At 44.5% G+C, this 18,733-nt stretch overlaps 1 protein-coding gene across 1 annotated transcript in view; it reads right to left on the bottom strand.

Annotated features, from left to right (window-relative positions):
• The window catches only part of LOC128690196 (pneumococcal serine-rich repeat protein), a 168,290-nt gene extending 154,600 nt beyond the window's left edge, over window positions 1-13,690 (bottom strand). The window contains exon 1 of the mRNA XM_070090618.1: window positions 13,562-13,690. The gene's annotated coding sequence lies outside the window, so the exon portion shown is untranslated. The remainder of the gene's footprint in view (window positions 1-13,561) is intronic.
• Between the last annotated feature and the right edge of the window lie 5,043 nt (window positions 13,691-18,733).

The raw sequence follows: 18,733 nt of genomic DNA, 5'->3' as shown, positions 1-18,733 counted from the left end.
CTGAGATACAGTGTGATAGTATCTGAGATACAGCATGATAGTATCTGAGATACAGTGTATTAGTATCTGAGATACAGTGTGATAGTATCTGAGATACAGTGTGATAGTATCTGAGATACAGTGTGATAGTTTCTGAGATACAGTGTGATAGTATCTGAGATACAGTGTGATAGTATCTGAGATACAGTGTGATAGTATCTGAGATACAGTGTGATAGTATCTGAGATACAGTGTCATAGTATCTGAGATACAGTGTCATAGTATCTGAGATACAGTGTGATAGTTTCTGAGATACAGTGTGATAATATCTAAGATACAGTGTGATAGTATCTGAGATACAGTGTCATAGTATCTGAGATACAGTGTGATAGTATCGGAGAACAGTGTGATAGTATCTGAGATACAGTGTGATAGTATCTGAGATACAGTGTCATAGTATCTGAGATACAGTGTGATAGTTTCTGAGATACAGTGTGATAGTATCTGAGATACAGTGTGATAGTATCTGAGATACAGTGTGATAGTATCTGAGATACAGTGTGATAGTATCTGAGATACAGTGTGATAGTATCTGAGATACAGTGTGATAGTATCTGAGATACAGTGTGATAGTATCTGAGATACAGTGTCATAGTATCTGAGATACAGTGTCATAGTATCTGAGATACAGTGTGATAGTTTCTGAGATACAGTGTGATAGTATCTAAGATACAGTGTGATAGTATCTGAGATACAGTGTCATAGTATCTGAGATACAGTGTGATAGTATCTGAGATACAGTGTGATAGTATCTGAGATACAGTGTGATAGTATCTGAGATACAGTGTCATAGTATCTGAGATACAGTGTGATAGTTTCTGAGATACAGTGTGATAGTATCTGAGATACAGTGTGATAGTATCTGAGATACAGTGTGATAGTATCTGAGATACAGTGTGATAGTATCTGAGATACAGTGTGATAGTATCTGAGATACAGTGTGATAGTATCTGAGATACAGTGTGATAGTATCTGAGATACAGTGTCATAGTATCTGAGATACAGTGTCATAGTATCTGAGATACAGTGTGATAGTTTCTGAGATACAGTGTGATAGTATCTAAGATACAGTGTGATAGTATCTGAGATACAGTGTCATAGTATCTGAGATACAGTGTGATAGTATCTGAGATACAGTGTGATAGTATCTAAGATACAGTGTCATAGTATCTGAGATACAGTGTGGTAGTATCTGAGATACAGTGTCATAGTATCTGAGATACAGTGTGATAGTATCTGAGATACAGTGTCATAGTATCTGAGATACAGTGTGGTAGTATCTGAGATACAGTGTGATAGTATCTGAGATACAGTGTGATAGTATCTGAGATACAGTGTGATAGTATCTGAGATACAGTGTGGTAGTATCTGAGATACAGCATGATAGTATCTGAGATACAGTGTGATAGTATCTGAGATACAGTGTGATAGTATCTGAGATACAGCATGATAGTATCTGAGATACAGCATGATAGTATCTGAGATACAGCATGATAGTATCTGAGATACAGCATGATAGTATCTGAGATACAGCATGATAGTATCTGAGATACAGCATGATAGTATCTGAGATACAGCATGATAGTATCTGAGATACAGCATGATAGTATCTGAGATACAGTGTGATAGTATCTGAGATACAGTGTGATAGTATCTGAGATACAGTGTGATAGTATCTGAGATACAGTGTGATAGTATCTGAGATACTGTGTGATAGTATCTGAGATACAGTGTGATAGTATCTGAGATACAGTGTCATAGTATCTGAGATACAGTGTGATAGTATCGGAGAACAGTGTGATAGTATCTGAGATACAGTGTGATAGTATCTGAGATACAGTGTCATAGTATCTGAGATACAGTGTGATAGTTTCTGAGATACAGTGTGATAGTATCTGAGATACAGTGTGATAGTATCTGAGATACAGTGTGTAATATCTGAGATACAGTGTGATAGTATCTGAGATACAGTGTGATAGTATCTGAGATACAGTGTGATAGTATCTGAGATACAGTGTGATAGTATCTGAGATACAGTGTCATAGTATCTGAGATACAGTGTCATAGTATCTGAGATACAGTGTGATAGTTTCTGAGATACAGTGTGATAGTATCTAAGATACAGTGTGATAGTATCTGAGATACAGTGTCATAGTATCTGAGATACAGTGTGATAGTATCTGAGATACAGTGTGATAGTATCTGAGATACAGTGTGATAGTATCTGAGATACAGTGTCATAGTATCTGAGATACAGTGTGATAGTTTCTGAGATACAGTGTGATAGTATCTGAGATACAGTGTGATAGTATCTGAGATACAGTGTGATAGTATCTGAGATACAGTGTGATAGTATCTGAGATACAGCATGATAGTATCTGAGATACAGTGTGATAGTATCTGAGATACAGCATGATAGTATCTGAGATACAGTGTGATAGTATCTGAGATACAGTGTCATAGTATCTGAGATACAGTGTGATAGTTTCTGAGATACAGTGTGATAGTATCTGAGATACAGCATGATAGTATCTGAGATACAGTGTGATAGTATCTGAGATACAGCATGATAGTATCTGAGATACAGTGTGATAGTATCTGAGATACAGTGTCATAGTATCTGAGATACAGTGTGATAGTATCTGAGATACAGTGTGATAGTATCTGAGATACAGTGTGGTAGTATCTGAGATACAGTGGGATAGTATCTGAGATACAGTGTGATAGTATCTGAGATACAGTGTGATAGTATCTGAGATACAGCATGATAGTATCTGAGATACAGTGTGGTAGTATCTGAGATACAGCATGATAGTATCTGAGATACAGCATGATAGTATCTGAGATACAGCATGATAGTATCTGAGATACAGTGTGATAGCAGTGCACCGTACCACAGACGGTGCACTGCGAGCACAGCTGTGCTCCTTGAGATCACCTCCGCCTGCTGGAGGTCACCTGTTACGAACATGTTAGGCAGGTGCGTGTCAGACATGTCTTGGGAGATTCCCACACTTGTCTGAAGAAAGTGGCTTGACTTTCCACAATGTCACACACACACACACACACACACACTCACACACTCACACTCACAAACACACACACACACATTGTTCTTGTATTATTATTATTATTATTATTATTATTATTATTATTATTATTATTATTATTATTATTATTATTATTATTATTATTATTACTATTATTAGCTTCATCAAGTCACTAGAGAGAGAGAGAAATAATTCAGGTGTGACTGCTGTAATGCAGAAATTATTCGTCATTAGTAATTTCAGAATTTCATCTATGTAAATTATTATTCCAGTTCCTCGTTTATCATCCTTTCCAGTTCCTCGTTTATCATCCTTTCTACTTCCTCGTTTATCAACCTTTCTAGTTCATCGTTTATCATCCTTTCCAGTTCCTCGTTTATCAACCTTTCTAGTTCATCGTTTATTATCCTTTCCAGTTCCTCGTTTATCATCCTTTCCAGTTCCTCGTTTATCAACCTTTCCAGTTCCTCGTTTATCAACCTTTCCAGTTCCTCGTTTATCAACCTTTCTAGTTCCTCGTTTATTATACTTTCCAGTTCCTCGTTTATCATCCTTTCCAGTTCCTCGTTTATCATCCTTTCTAGTTCCTCGTTTATCATCCTTTCTACTTCCTCGTTTATCATCCTTTCCAGTTCCTCGTTTATCATCCTTTCCAGTTCCTCGTTTATTATCCTTTCCAGTTCCTCGTTTATCATCCTTTCTAGTTCCTCGTTTATTATCCTTTCCAGTTCCTCGTTTATCATCCTTTCCAGTTCCTCGTTTATCATCCTTTCCAGTTCCTCGTTTATCAACCTTTCTAGTTCCTCGTTTATCATCCTTTCTAGTTCCTCGTTTATCATCCTCTCTAGTTCCTCGTTTATCATCCTTTCTAGTTCCTCGTTTATCATCATTTCCAGTTCCTTATTTATAGACCTTTTTTTTAATTCCTCCGGAAGTTGGTCTCAAGACCAGTACTGCTTTGCTGTGGTCTCTATGTTGGTCTCAAGACCAGTACTGTCTTGTTGTTGTCTCTATGTTGGTCTCAAGACCAGTACTGCTTTGCTGTGGTCTCTATGTTGGTCTCAAGACCAGTACTGCTTTGCTGTGGTCTCTATGTTGGTCTCAAGACCAGTACTGTTTTGTTGTTGTCTCTATGTTGGTCTCAAGACCAGTACTGTCTTGTTGTTGTCTCTATGTTGGTCTCAAGACCAGTACTGTCTTGTTGTTGTCTCTATGTTGGTATCAAGACCAGTACTGTCTTGTTGTTGTCTCTATGTTGGTCTCAAGACCAGCACTGTCTTGTTGTGGTCTCTATGTTGGTCTCAAGACCAGTACTGTCTTGTTGTTGTCTCTATGTTGGTCTCAAGACCAGTACTGTCTTGTTGTTGTCTCTATGTTGGTATCAAGACCAGTACTGTCTTGTTGTTGTCTCTATGTTGGTATCAAGATCAGTACTGTCTTGTTGTGGTCTCTATGTTGGTCTCAAGACCAGTACTGTCTTGTTGTTGTCTCTATGTTGGTATCAAGACCAGTACTGTCTTGTTGTTGTCTCTATGTTGGTATCAAGACCAGTACTGTCTTGTTGTTGTCTCTATGTTGGTATCAAGATCAGTACTGTCTTGTTGTTGTCTCTATGTTGGTATCAAGACCAGTACTGTCTTGTTGTTGTCTCTATGTTGGTATCAAGACCAGTACTGTCTTGTTGTTGTCTCTATGTTGGTATCAAGACCAGCACTGTCTTGTTGTTGTCTCAATGTTGGTCTCAAGACCAGTACTGTCTTGTTGTTGTCTCAATGTTGGTCTCAAGACCAGTACTGTCTTGTTGTTGTCTCTATGTTGGTATCAAGACCAGTACTGTCTTGTTGTTGTCTCTATGTTGGTATCAAGACCAGCACTGTCTTGTTGTTGTCTCTATGTTGGTATCAAGACCAGTACTGTCTTGTTGTTGTCTCAATGTTGGTATCAAGACCAGTACTGTCTTGTTGTGGTCTCTGTGTTGGTCTCCAACCGGAACACCGTAACCTTACAGCGAAGTATACTAGCGATATCGCAGAAATAACCCAAATCTTATCAACGATACCCGTGAACGATATTACGAAACAGTGATACACAAGAATATATTATGCTAGAACCGATGCGATACAGTGAAATTGAAGGAGGATGCAGTGAAATTGAGGGAGGATGCAGTGAAATTGAAGGAGGATGCAGTGAAATTGAGGGAGGATGCAGTGAAATTGAAGGAGGATGCAGTGAAATTGAGGGAGGATGCAGTGAAATTGAAGGAGGATGCAGTGAAATTTAAGGAGGATACAGTTAAATTGAAGGAGGATACAGCGAAATTGAAGGAGGATACAGCGAAAATGAAGGAGGATACAGTGAAATTGAAGGAGGATGCAGTGAATTTGAAGGAGGATGCAGTGAAATTTAAGGAGGATACAATTAAATTGAAGGAGGATACAGTGAAACTGAAGGAGGATGCAGTGAAATTGAATGAAGATACAGTGAAATTGAAGGAGTATACAGTGAAATTGAAGGAGGATACAGTGAAACTGAAGGAGGATACAGCGAAATTGAAGGAGGATACAGCGAAATTGAAGGAGGATACAGTGAAATTGAAGGAGGATGCAGCGAAATTGAAGTAGGATACAGCGAAATTGAAGGAGGATACAGCGAAATTGAAGGAGGATACAGCGAAATTGAAGGAGGATACAGTGAAATTGAAGGGGGATGCAGTGAAATTGAAGGAGGATACAGTGAAATTGAAGGAGGATACAGTGAAATTGAAGGAGGATGCAGTGAAATTGAAGGAGGATACAGTGAAATTGAAGGAGGATACAGTGAAATTGAAGGAGGATACAGGGAAATTGAAGGAGGATACATTGAAATTGTAGGAGGATACAGTGAAATTGAAGGAGGATGCAGTGAAATTTAAGGAGGATACAGCGAAATTGAAGGAGGATACAGCGAAATTGAAGGAGGATGCAGTGAAATTGAAGGAGGAAACAGTGAAATTGAAGGAGGATACAGTGAAATTGAAGGAGGATACAGTGAAATTGAAGGAGGATTCAGTGATATTGAAGGAGGATGCAGTGAAATTGAAGGAGGATGCAGTGAAATTGAAGGAGGATGCAGTGAAATTGAAAGAGGATACAGGGAAATTGAAGGAGGATACAGTGAAATTGAAGGAGGATACAGTGAAAGTGAAGAAGGATACAGTGAAATTGAAGGAGGATGCAGTGAAATTGAAGGAGGATACAGCGAAATTGAAGGAGGATACAGCGAAATTGAAGGAGGATACAGTGAAATTGAAGGAGGATACAGTGAAATTGAAGGAGGATGCAATGAAATTGAAGGAGGATACAGTGAAATTGAAGGAGGATACAGTGAAATTGAAGGAGGATACAGTGACATTGAAGGAGGATGCAGTGAAATTGAAGGAGGATGCAGTGAAATTGAAGGAGGATACAGTGAAATTTAAGGAGGATATAGCGAAATTGAAGGAGGATACAGTGAAATTGAAGGAGGATACAGTGAAATTGAAGGAGGATACAATGAAATTGAATGGAGATACAGCGAAATCGTAAAACGATGCAGCGAAATCGTTATACGATACAGCGAAGGATTTCACAGGAAGACGTAAGTGGTTTTCTTCCTCGCGTTGTAACTTTTACGCTGAAAGTTACTCAGACGTACGACTTCCGACGTGTCTGACGCGCGTCTGTCTCCTGACGCGTCTGCCAATCCCACCCATCCTCGCTGACTGTGTAAACTGTACCACCTATCGATACATCTCCTTAATAAATATGTATATATATTTCCTCCCTTAAAAGGATCCATCCCTGTATTTCCTCCCTTAAAAGGATCCAACCCTTTATTTCCTCCCTTAAAAGGATCCAACCCTCTATTTCCTCCCTTAAAAGGATCCAACCCTTTATTTCTTCCCTTAAAAGGATCCAACCCTTTATTTCCTCCCTTAAAAGGATCCAACCCTTTATTTCTTCCCTTAAAAGGATCCAACCCTTTATTTCTTCCCTTAAAAGGATCCAACCCTCTATTTCCTCCCTTAAAAGGATCCAACCCTTTATTTCTTCCCTTAAAAGGATCCAACCCTTTATTTCCTCCCTTAAAAGGATCCAACCCTTTATTTTGTCCCTTAAAACGATCCAACCCTTCGTCAATTAAAAGGATCCAACCATTGTTTCCTTCCTTGAAAAGGATCCAACCCTTTACATTAGAAGCAAAACAGTAACTGGAAGAGAGGAAGAAGAAGAAGAAGAAACAGATGGATGGAGACAAGAAGAAAGAAGACAAGAATGCCGCGATGATGGATTATTGAGGAGGAAGTGAAAGGGAGGAGAAAGAGAGGAAGGAAGAAGAACAGGAAGAGAAGAAACAGGAAGTAGAGCAATCTCAGAAAGGTGTAAAGATGTTTTTACGACTGGTTAGTGGGATGGTGACGTCTTCCCTCACTGGTTAGTGGGATGGTGACGTCTTCCCTCACTGGTTAGTGGGATGGTGACGTCTTCCCTCACTGGTTAGTGGGATGGTGACGTCTTCCCTCACTGGTTAGTGGGATGGTGACGTCTTCCCTCACTGGTTAGTGGGATGGTGACGTCTTCCCTCACTGGTTAGTGGGATGGTGACGTCTTCCCTCACTGGTTAGTGGGATGGTGACGTCTTCCCTCACTGGTTAGTGGGATGGAGACGTCTTCTATCACTGGTTAGTGGGATGGTGACGTCTTCCCTCACTGGTTAGTGGGATGGAAACGTCTTCCCTCACTGGTTAGTGGGATGGAGACGTCTTCTATCACTGGTTAGTTGGATGGAGACGTCTTCTATCACTGGTTAGTGGGATGGAGACGTCTTCTATCACTGGTTAGTGGGACGGAAACGTCTTCCCTCACTGGTTAGTGGGATGGAGACGTCTTCTATCACTGGTTAGTTGGATGGAGACGTCTTCTATCACTGGTTAGTGGGATGGAGACGTCTTCTATCACTGGTTAGCGGGATGGAGACGTCTTCCATCACTGGTTAGTGGGATGGAGACGTCTTCTATCACTGGTTAGTGGGATGGAGACGTCTTCTATCACTGGTTAGTGGGATGGAGACGTCTTCTATCACTGGTTAGTGGGATGGAGACGTCTTCCATCACTGGTTAGCGGGATGGAGACGTCTTCCATCACTGGTTAGCGGGATGGAGACGTCTTCCATCACTGGTTAGCGGGATGGAGACGTCTTCCATCACTGGTTAGCGGGATGGAGACGTCTTCCATCACTGGTTAGCGGGATGGAGACGTCTTCCATCACTGGTTAGTGGGATGGAGACGTCTTCCATCACTGGTTAGCGGGATGGAGACGTCTTCCATCACTGGTTAGCGGGATGGAGACGTCTTCCATCACTGGTTAGTGGGATGGAGACGTCTTCCATCACTGGTTAGTGGGATGGAGACGTCTTCCATCACTGGTTAGCGGGATGGAGACGTCTTCCATCACTGGTTAGCGGGATGGAGACGTCTTCCATCACTGGTTAGTGGGATGGAGACGTCTTCCATCACTGGTTAGCGGGATGGAGACGTCTTCTATCACTGGTTAGTGGGATGGAGACGTCTTCCATCACTGGTTAGCGGGATGGAGACGTCTTCCATCACTGGTTAGCGGGATGGAGACGTCTTCCATCACTGGTTAGTGGGATGGAGACGTCTTCCATCACTGGTTAGTGGGATGGAGACGTCTTCCATCACTGGTTAGCGGGATGGAGACGTCTTCCATCACTGGTTAGCGGGATGGAGACGTCTTCCATCACTGGTTAGCGGGATGGAGACGTCTTCCATCACTGGTTAGTGGGATGGAGACGTCTTCCATCACTGGTTAGCGGGATGGAGACGTCTTCCATCACTGGTTAGCGGGATGGAGACGTCTTCCATCACTGGTTAGTGGGATGGAGACGTCTTCCATCACTGGTTAGCGGGATGGAGACGTCTTCTATCACTGGTTAGTGGGATGGAGACGTCTTCCATCACTGGTTAGCGGGATGGAGACGTCTTCCATCACTGGTTAGTGGGATGGTGACGTCTTCTATCACTGGTTAGTGGGATGGAGACGTCTTCTCTCACTGGTTAGTGGGATGGTGACGTCTTCTATCACTGGTTAGAGGGATGGAGACGTTTTCTATCACTGGTTAGCGGGATGGAGACGTCTTCCATCACTGGTTAGTGGGATGGAGACGTCTTCCATCACTGGTTAGTGGGATGGACGAGTTCCTTCAGTCGTTATAAAGATGGATAAATATGGATTAGTTTTGTCCATCACTCCAGTATCTCATCCACGTCAGTCTATCTCTTCTAAAAGCTATCGTAATCTACATTTTGCTGGTTTACACTCATCTCTTGGGATCCTCAAAGAGGATCCAACACCTTATCCTGAAGAGTTTACATTGTACAACTCTCAGTGCTGTTGTGACCTTTATTCCTGCCCTCAAAGAGGATCCAATACCTTATTTGAAGAGTTCACATTATTGTCCTCTTCTCAACGCCAGTGTAAACTCCCTTTCCCTACCCTTGAAAGGATCCAACCTTTTATTTCCTCTCTTAAAAGGATCCAATCCTTTATTTCCTCCTTTAGAAGAATCCAATACCTTATCTGAATAGTTCACCTCTTTTCACCTCTCTTTTCATAACCATAAAAGGTTCCAACCCTTTATTTCGTTCATTAAAAGGATCCAACCTTCATTTCCTTCCTTAAAAAGGATCCAACTCTTTATTTCTTCCCTTAGAAGGATCCAACCCTGTTTTTCCTCACTTTAGAAAGATCCAATACCTTATTTGCCTCTTCCAATCGCCGTTCTCAAACCTCCTTTCCCAGTCTTCAAAGGATCCAACCCTGTATTTCCTCATGTGAAAGGAACCAACCCTGTATTTCCTCCCCTTAAAAGAATCCAACCCTTTATATCCTCCCTTCAAAAGGATCCACCCCTGTATTTCCTCCCTTTAAAAATATCCATCTCTTTATTTCCTCCCTTAAGAAGGATCAAATACCTTATTTGCCTCTTGCCAGCGCCGTTCTCCTTCCCTAGCCTTCAAAGGATCCAACCCTGTATTTCCTCCAGTAAAAGGATCTAACTCTATATTTCCTCCTTTTAGAAGGATCCAATACCTTATTTGGCTCTTGCCAGCGCCGTTCCCAAGCCTCCTTCCCTAGCCTCTTCGCCTCTTCTGGTGTAAACTTGCTCCATCGCTCTCAACACAATGTTTTCCCAGTAACTCCTTTGTGCAAACTTCAGCTATCATCTTTATCGGATTTCTCTCCATCAAGACGACCTCAAACAACCCCAGGGTAAAGTAGGGGAGGGGGAGCTAGAAAGCAGGGGGGGGGGAGGTGAGAGGTGAGGGGTGAGAGAAGAGTCTCCTGTCATGGCAACCACAAGAATTTATATAATTTTCTTTTAACCTCTGTATTTTTTTTAGCTATGTATATTTTGTGATTTTTTTTGTGTCCAGTAAATTTGTGTTTCGTTTATATGTATTTAGAATCTCATTATTTTATTTTTTTTATTAACACACTGGCTGATTCCCACCAAGGCAGGGTGGCCCGAAAAAGAAAAACTTTCACCATCATTCACTCCATCACTGTCTTGCCATAAGGGTGCTTTACACTACAGTTTTTAAACTGCAACATTAACACCCCTCCTTCAGAGTGCAGGCACTGTACTTCCCATCTCCAGGACTTCCCATCTCCAGGACTCAAGTCCAGCCTGCCGGTTTCCCTGAACCCCTTCATAAATGTTACTTTGCTCACACTCCAACAGCACGTCAAGTATTAAAAACCATTTGTCTCCATTCACTCCTATCAAACACGCTCACGCATGCCTGCTGGAAGTCCAAGCCCCTCGCACACAAAACCTCCTTTACCCCCTCCCTCCAACCTTTCCTAAGCCGACCCCTACCCCGCCTTCCCTCCACTACAGATTTTTACACTCCTCTCGAAGTCATTCTGTTCCGTTCCATTCTCTCCACATGTCCGAACCACCTCAACAACCCTTCCTCAGCCCTCTGGACAACAGTTTTGGTAATCCCGCACCTCCTCCTAATTTCCAAACTACGAATTCTCTGCATTATATTCACACTATACATTGCCCTCAGACATGACATCTCCACGGCCTCCAGCCTTCTCCTCGCTGCAACATTCACCAGTCATGCTTCACACCCATATAAGAGTGTGGGTATAACTATACTCTCATACCTTTCCCTCTTTGCTTCCAAGGACAAAGTTCTTTGTCTCCAGACTTCCAAGTGCATCACTCACCCTTTTCCCCTCAACAATTCTATGATTCACCTCATCTTTCATAGACCCATCTGCTGACACGTCCACTCCCAAATATCTGAATACATTCACCTCCTCCATACTCTCTCCCTCCAATCTGATATCCAATCTTTCGTCACCTAATCTTTTAGTTATCCTCGTCACCTTACTCTTTCCCACATTCACTTTTAATTTCCCTCTTTTACATACCCTACCAAACTCATCCACCAGCCTCTGCAACTTATCTTCAGAATCTCCCAAAAGCACAGTGTCATCAGCAAAGATCAACTGTGACAACTTCCACTTTGTGTTAGATTCTTTTTCTTTTAACTCCACGCCTCTTGCCAAGACCCTAGCATTTACTTCTCTTACAACCCCATCTATAAATATATTGAACAACCACGGTGACATCACACATCCTTGTCTAAGGCCTACTTTTACTGGGAAATAATCTCCCTCTCTCCTACATACTCTAACCTGAGCCTCACTATCCTCGTAAAAACTCTTCATTGCTTTCAGTAACCTACCTCCTATACCATACACCTGCAACATCTGCCATATTGCCTCTCTATCCACCCTGTCATATGACTTTTCCAAATCCATAAATGTCACAAAACCCTCTTTACCCTTATCTAAATACTGTTCACCTATTTGTTTCACTGTAAACGCTTGGTCCACACACCCCCTACCTTTCCTAAAGCCTCCTTGTTCATCTGCTATCCTGCTCTCCGTCTTAATAATAACTCTACCATACACTTTACCAGGTATATTCAACAGACTTATTCCCCTACAATTTTTACTCTCTCTTTTGTCCCCTTTGCCTTTATACAAAGGAACTATGCATGGTCTCTGTCAATCCCTAGGTACCTTACCCTCTTCCACTCCAAAACTATATCCCCACCTGCTTTTAACACTTCTATCTTTATCCCATCAATCTCAGCTGCCTCACCCCCTTTCATCCTACCCACTGCCTCACGAAGTAGTATTACCAGTAGTAGTAATATTACTTGTAGTAGTAATAGTTAATAGTATTATAAGTATCAGCTGCGGTATTAGTAGTAGTAGTAGCAGTGGTTCAATAACTACTACTAATAGTAGGAGTGGCAATGGTAGCACTAGTAATAGTAGTAGTAGAATTAGCAACAGTAGTACTAGTAGTAGTAGTACTAGTAGTAGTAGTACTAGTAACAGTAGTACTAGAAGTAGTAGTACTAGAAACAGTAGCACTATTAGTAGTAGTATTACTAGTACTACTGCTACTAGTAGCACTAGCAATACTGCTACTAATATTAGTAGTACTACTAGTAGTGCTAGTAGCAGTAGTATTACTAGTAGTGTTAGTAGCAGTAGTACTACTAGTATCAGTTGTACTAGTAGTACTATTAGCAATAGTACTAGTAGTACTGCTGCTACTAGTAGTAGTACTAGTAGCAGTAGTACTAGCAGCAATAATACTAGTAGTACTGCTGCTACTAGTAGCACTAGCAATACTGCTACTAGCATTAGTACTACTATTAGTGCTAGTAGCAGTAGTATTAGTAGCACTAGTACTACTAGTAGCAGTGGTACTAGTAGCAGTAGTACTACTAGTAGCAGTCTGTTGATACATCAACACCAACAGTGATATCTGCTGATTCATCAACACAGCAACGAGAGTGTCTGTTGATTCACAATCATTGATGTCTGTCAATTCATCAACATAGCAAGAAGCGTGCCTGTTGACTCATCACCATTAATACAAATGCTCTTTGGTCAACATATCAGCAATGACGTCTCTCCAGTCATCAACACAGAGCCAATTGATGTCCCGTCTTGTTCAGTATCTTGTGTATTTTCCACACTGCTGTCGGTAGTTAAATAGACTAGTTGTATTGCATTGATTCTTCGGGTTAATCTCAGAATTTAATACACGTCCTTTTGGGTGGGTTTTGCCCCCACTACCATCTCAAAATTTGTGTTATATGGGTGGTGTCACGTGTATGAGGTTCCACACATGTATGGTCGCTCATGAATGGGTATGGATTTTCTTCTTTGTGTTCTGGAGATTTCAATTACTTTTTTTTTCATTTGTATTCACACAAAATGACGGAACAATTGAACACTTCTACACTGGAGATGTTCTCGTGAACGCCTCATTAACCTGGAAAACACCGAGTGAACACACTGCAGAACACAGAACCCTCGCCACCACGTACCTGGGAGGAGGAGGAGGGAGAGAACGCCCACTTTGGATGAGAACTAAGAAAAATATGAACAGTGAGGCTAAGGTGCAAGCCGGTTATATATACCCTGACGCCAGGGTCCAGTTCTTCAGCAAGGTGACGCGAGAGAACCTCCTTTCTCTCACACCTTCACCCAGAACCTTCATGTATACATCTTCCTATACACCACAGGTTGTCAATGGATCTATTAAACTATTCCTGAGGGTAAAAAAAAAAAAGAGGTCAAAAACTTAAAAAAAGAGCCTCTGGCTACTCCCATTGTGGAATCTCCACTTCCTGCAGCCTCTGCCATTAGCTCATCCGTGAAAGCTGATTGGTTGGCGGGTCTGTGCACGTCACTATCCCGCCAACTCATCCGTGAAAGATGATTGGCCAGCGGGTCGTGTGACGTCGGTAGCGTGGCCACGCCCACCTCCTCAATGAAAGTGAAGGTTCCTGGCGCGGTTGTTCACTGTCCTTGCAAAATTAAGTTGCACATCTCTCCAGTACTAGGAAAAAACAGAGCAAAAACAAATCTAGATGAACACATTCACCCAGTTTTTAGAGAGAGAAAGAGAGACAGATAGACAGAGAGCGTGGAAGTGAGAATGAGAGATGGAGAGTAAGAATGAGAGGGAGAGTGACCTAACATGTTTCCGGTTCTTGCCGCTATTCAACAGAGCTCTTCAGCCTTCACCTGGAGACCAGCCCACAACATGCGTGTCATCATTTTTACCCACAACCAGCAGACTTCGCTCACAAAACAAGTGTCGTTCTGTCATTCCTAACACACCCAACACACAAACTACCTCCACCAGCTCTTCCAACTTGTGTTGCCATTCCAGTTCCTCCTGCAGGCCACTGATTGTTAATTCCAGTAACTTTCCCTTACTCTATCCTCCCACCTCCTACTCTTCCTCCTCATCCTCATCCTCTTCCTTATCCTCCTCTACCTCATCCTCTTCCACTTTAAGCAGGAAATTCATCCTATGTGATGGACTTTGACGGGGAAACATAGCCAGCTTTAGTTCCTACTGAGTAACTATCTTACATAGTAGTGAAGCACCACACTGTTGGTGTTTCCACTGTGTAACTATCATATAGAATAGTGTAGCAACACACTGCTGGTGTTTCCACTGTGTAACTATCATATAGAATAGTGTAGCAACACACTGCTGGTGTTCCCACTGTGTATCTATCATATAGAATAGCGTAGCAACACACTGGTGGTGTTCCCACTGTGTAACTATCATATAGAATAGTGTAGCAACACACTGCTGGTGTTCCCACTGTGTAACTATCATATAGAATAGTGTAGCAACACACTGCTGGTGTTCCCACTGTGTAACTATCATACAGAATAGTGTAGCAACGAACTACTGTGTAACTATCATACAGAATAGTGTAGCAACACACTGCTGGTGTTCCCACTGTGTATCTATCATATAGAATAGCGTAGCAACACACTGGTGGTGTTCCCACTGTGTAACTATCATATAGAATAGTGTAGCAACACACTGCTGGTGTTTCCACTGTGTAACTATCATATAGAATAGTGTAGCAGCACACTGCTGGTGTTTCCACTGTGTAACTATCATATAGAATAGTGTAGCAACACACTGCTGGTGTTTCCACTGTGTAACTATCGTATAGAATAGTGTAGCAACACACTGCTGGTGTTCCCACTGTGTAACTATCATATAGAATAGTGTAGTAACACACTGCTGGTGTTCCCACTGTGTAACAATCATATAGAATAGTGTAGTAACACACTGCTGGTGTTTCCACTGTGTAACAATCATATAGAATAGTGTAGTAACAAACTTCTGTTGTTCCCACTGTGTAACTATCATATAGAATAGTGCAGTAATACACTGCTGGTGTTCCCACTGTGTAACTATCATATAGAATAGTGTAGCAACACACTGCTGGTGTTCCCACTGTGTAACTATCATATAGAATAGTGTAGCAACACACTGCTGGTGTTTCCACTGTGTAACTATCATATAGAATAGTGTAGCAACACACTGCTGGTGTTCCCACTGTGTAACTATCATATAGAATAGTGTAGCAACACACTACTGGTGTTCCCACTGTGTAACTATCATATAGAATAGTGTAGCAACACACTGCTGGTGTTCCCACTGTGTAACTATCATACAGAATAGTGTAGCAACACACTGCTGGTGTTCCCACTGTGTAACTATCATATAGAATAGTGTAGCAACACACTGCTGGTGTTCCCACTGTGTTCAAATTTGCATTCTCATTGTTCATGTTTGTCAAAATAAAAAAAAATGAACGTAATCATAAAACGAAAAAACTAAACAATTAAGAATTGTTCACTCGTTTAATCTGACAAAACGTAATAATTTAGTGACATTGACATAAACGTTAAACGTGGCAGAACTGGTTTTTTTATGTGATGATCAAGAATGTTATTCAAACACTCGCGTTTAATGTTATTTCCAGTGTGAGGGAGGTGTGAGGGAGGTGTGAGGGTGGTGTGTGGGAGGTGTGAGGGAGGTGTGTGGGTGTGAGGGAGGTGAGTGGGAGGTGTGAGGGAGGTGTGAGGGAGGTGTGAGGGAGGTGTGAGGGAGGTGTGAGGGAGGTGTGAGGGAGGTGTGAGGGAGGTGTGAGGGAGGTGTGAGGGAGGTGTGAGGGAGGTGTGTGGGAGGTGTGTGGGAGGTGTGAGGGAGGTGTGAGGGAGGTGTGAGGGAGGTGTGAGGGAGGTGTGAAGGTGGTGTGAGAGAGGTGTGAGGATGGTGTGAGGGTGATGTGTGGGAGGTGTGAGGGAGGTGTGAGGGTGGTGTGTGGGAGGTGTGAGGGAGGTGTGAGGGAGATGTGTGGGAGGTGTGAGGGAGGTGTGAGGGTGGTATGAGGGTGGTGTGAGGGAGGTGTGAGGGAGGTGTGAGGGTGGTGTGAGGGTGGTGTGAGGGAGGTGTGAGGGTGGTGTGTGGGAGGTGTGAGGGAGGTATGAGGGAGGTGTGAGAGTGGTGTGAGGGAAGTGTGAGGTTGGTGTGAGGGAGGTGTGAGGTAGGTGTGAGGGAGGTGTGTGGAAGGTGTGAGGGAGGTGTGAGGGAGGTGTGAGGGAGGTGTGTGGGAGGTGTGAGGGAGGTGTGAGGGTGGTGTGAGGGTGGTGTGAGGGAAGTGTGAGGGAGGTGTGAGGGTGGTGTGAGGGTGGTGTGAGGGTGGTGTGTGGGAGGTGTGAGGGAGGTGTGAGGGAGGTGTGAGGGAGGTGTGAGGGTGGTGTGTGGGAGGTGTGAGGGAGGCGTGAGGGAGGTGTGAGGGAGGAGTGAGGGAGGTGTGAGGGAGGTGTGAGGGAGGTGTGAGGGAGGTGTGAGGGAGGTGTGAAGGTGGTGTGAGAGAGGTGTGAGGATGGTGTGAGGGATGTGTGAGGGTGGTGTGAGGGAGGTGTGACTGAGGTGTGAGGGTGGTGTGAGGGAGGTGTGAGGGAGGTGTGAGCGTGGTGTGAGGGAAGTGTGAGGGAGGTGTGAGGGTGGTGTGAGGGAGGTGTGAGGGAGGTGTGAGGGAGGTGTGAGGGAGGTGTGAGGGTGGTGTGAGGGTGGTGTGAGGGTGGTGTGAGGGAGGTGTGAGGGAGGTGTGAGGGTGGTGTGAGGGAGGTGTGAGGGAGGTGTGAGGGAGGTGTGAGGGGTGGTGTGAGGGAGGTGTGAGGGAGGTGTGAGGGAGGTGTGAGGGTGGTGTGAGGGTGGTGTGAGGGTGGTGTGAGGGATGTGTGAGGGAGGTGTGAGGGTGGTGTAAGGGCGGTGTGAGGGAGGTGTGAGGGAGGTGTGAGGGCGGTGTGAGGGTGGTGTGAGGGAGGTGTGAGGGTGGAGTGAGGGTGGTGTGAGGGAGGTGTGAGGAAGGTGTGAGGGTGGTGTGAGGGAGGTGTGAGGGAGGTGTGAGGGAGGTGTGAGGGGTGGTGTGAGGGAGGTGTGAGGGAGGTGTGAGGGAGGTGTGAGGGTGGTGTGAGGGTGGTGTGAGAGTGGTGTGAGGGATGTGTGAGGGAGGTGTGAGGGTGGTGTGAAGGAGGTGTGAGGGAGGTGTGAGGGAGGTGTGAGGGGTGGTGTGAGGGAGGTGTGAGGGAGGTGTGAGGGAGGTGTGAGGGTGGTGTGAGGGTTGTGTGAGGGTGGTGTGAGGGATGTGTGAGGGATGTGTGAGGGAGGTGTGAGGGTGGTGTAAGGGAGGTGTGAGGAAGGTGTGAGGGAGGTGTGAGAGTGGTGTGAGGGAGGTGTGAGAGTGGTGTGAGGGAGGTGTGAGGGTGGTGTGAGGGTGGTGTGAGGGTGGTGTGAGGGTGGTGCTGGGAGGTGTGAGGGAGGTGTGAGGGAGGTGTGAAGGAGGTGTTAGGGTGGTGTGAGGGAGGTGTGAGGGTGGTGTGAGGGTGGTGTAATGGAGGTGTGAGGGTGGTGTGAGGGAGGTGTGAGGGTGGTGTGACGGTGGTGTGAGGGAGGTGTGAGGGAGGTGTGAGGGAGGTGTGAGGGTGGTGTGAGGGAGGTGTGAGGGAGGTGTGAGGGAGGTGTGAGGGTGGTGTGAGGGAGGTGTGAGGGTGGTGTGAGGGAGGTTTGAGGGGGTGTGAGGGTTGTGTGAGGGAAGTGTGAGGGTGGTGTGAGGGTGGTGTGAGAGGGGTGTGAGGGAGGTGTGAGGGAGGTGTGAGGGTGGTGTGAGGGAGGTGTGAGGGAGGTGTGAGGGAGGTGTGAGGGTGGTGTGAGGGAGGTGTGAGGGTGGTGTGAGGGAGATGTGAGGGTGGTGTGAGGGTGGTGCGAGGGAGGTGTGAGGGAGGTGTGAGGGAGGTGTGAGGGTGGTCTGAGGAAGGTGTGAGGGAGGTGTGAGGGTGGTGTGAGGGTGGTGTGAGGGAGGTGTGAGGGTGGTGTGAGGGAGGTGTGAGGGTGGTGTGAGGGTGGTGTGAGGGTGGTGTGAGGGAGGTGTGAGGGAGGTGTGAGGGAGGTGTGAGGTAGGTGTGAGGGAGGTTTGAGGGTGGTGTGAGGAAGGTGTGAGGGAGGTGTGAGGGAGGTGTGAGGGTGGTGTGAGGGAGGTGTGAGGGTGGTGTGAGGGAGGTGTGAGGGTGGTGTGAGGGAGGTGTGAGGGTGGTGTGAGGGAGGTGTGAGGGAGGTGTGAGGGAGGTGTGAGGGAGGTGTGAGGGAGGTGTGAGGGAGGTGTGAGGGAGGT

Source organism: Cherax quadricarinatus, chromosome 32 (genome assembly GCF_038502225.1).
Source record: "Cherax quadricarinatus isolate ZL_2023a chromosome 32, ASM3850222v1, whole genome shotgun sequence".
In the NCBI taxonomy this organism is placed as follows: domain Eukaryota; kingdom Metazoa; phylum Arthropoda; class Malacostraca; order Decapoda; family Parastacidae; genus Cherax; species Cherax quadricarinatus.
Note: the sequence above shows the minus strand (reverse complement) of the source record. Positions and strands in the feature narration are given on the sequence as shown.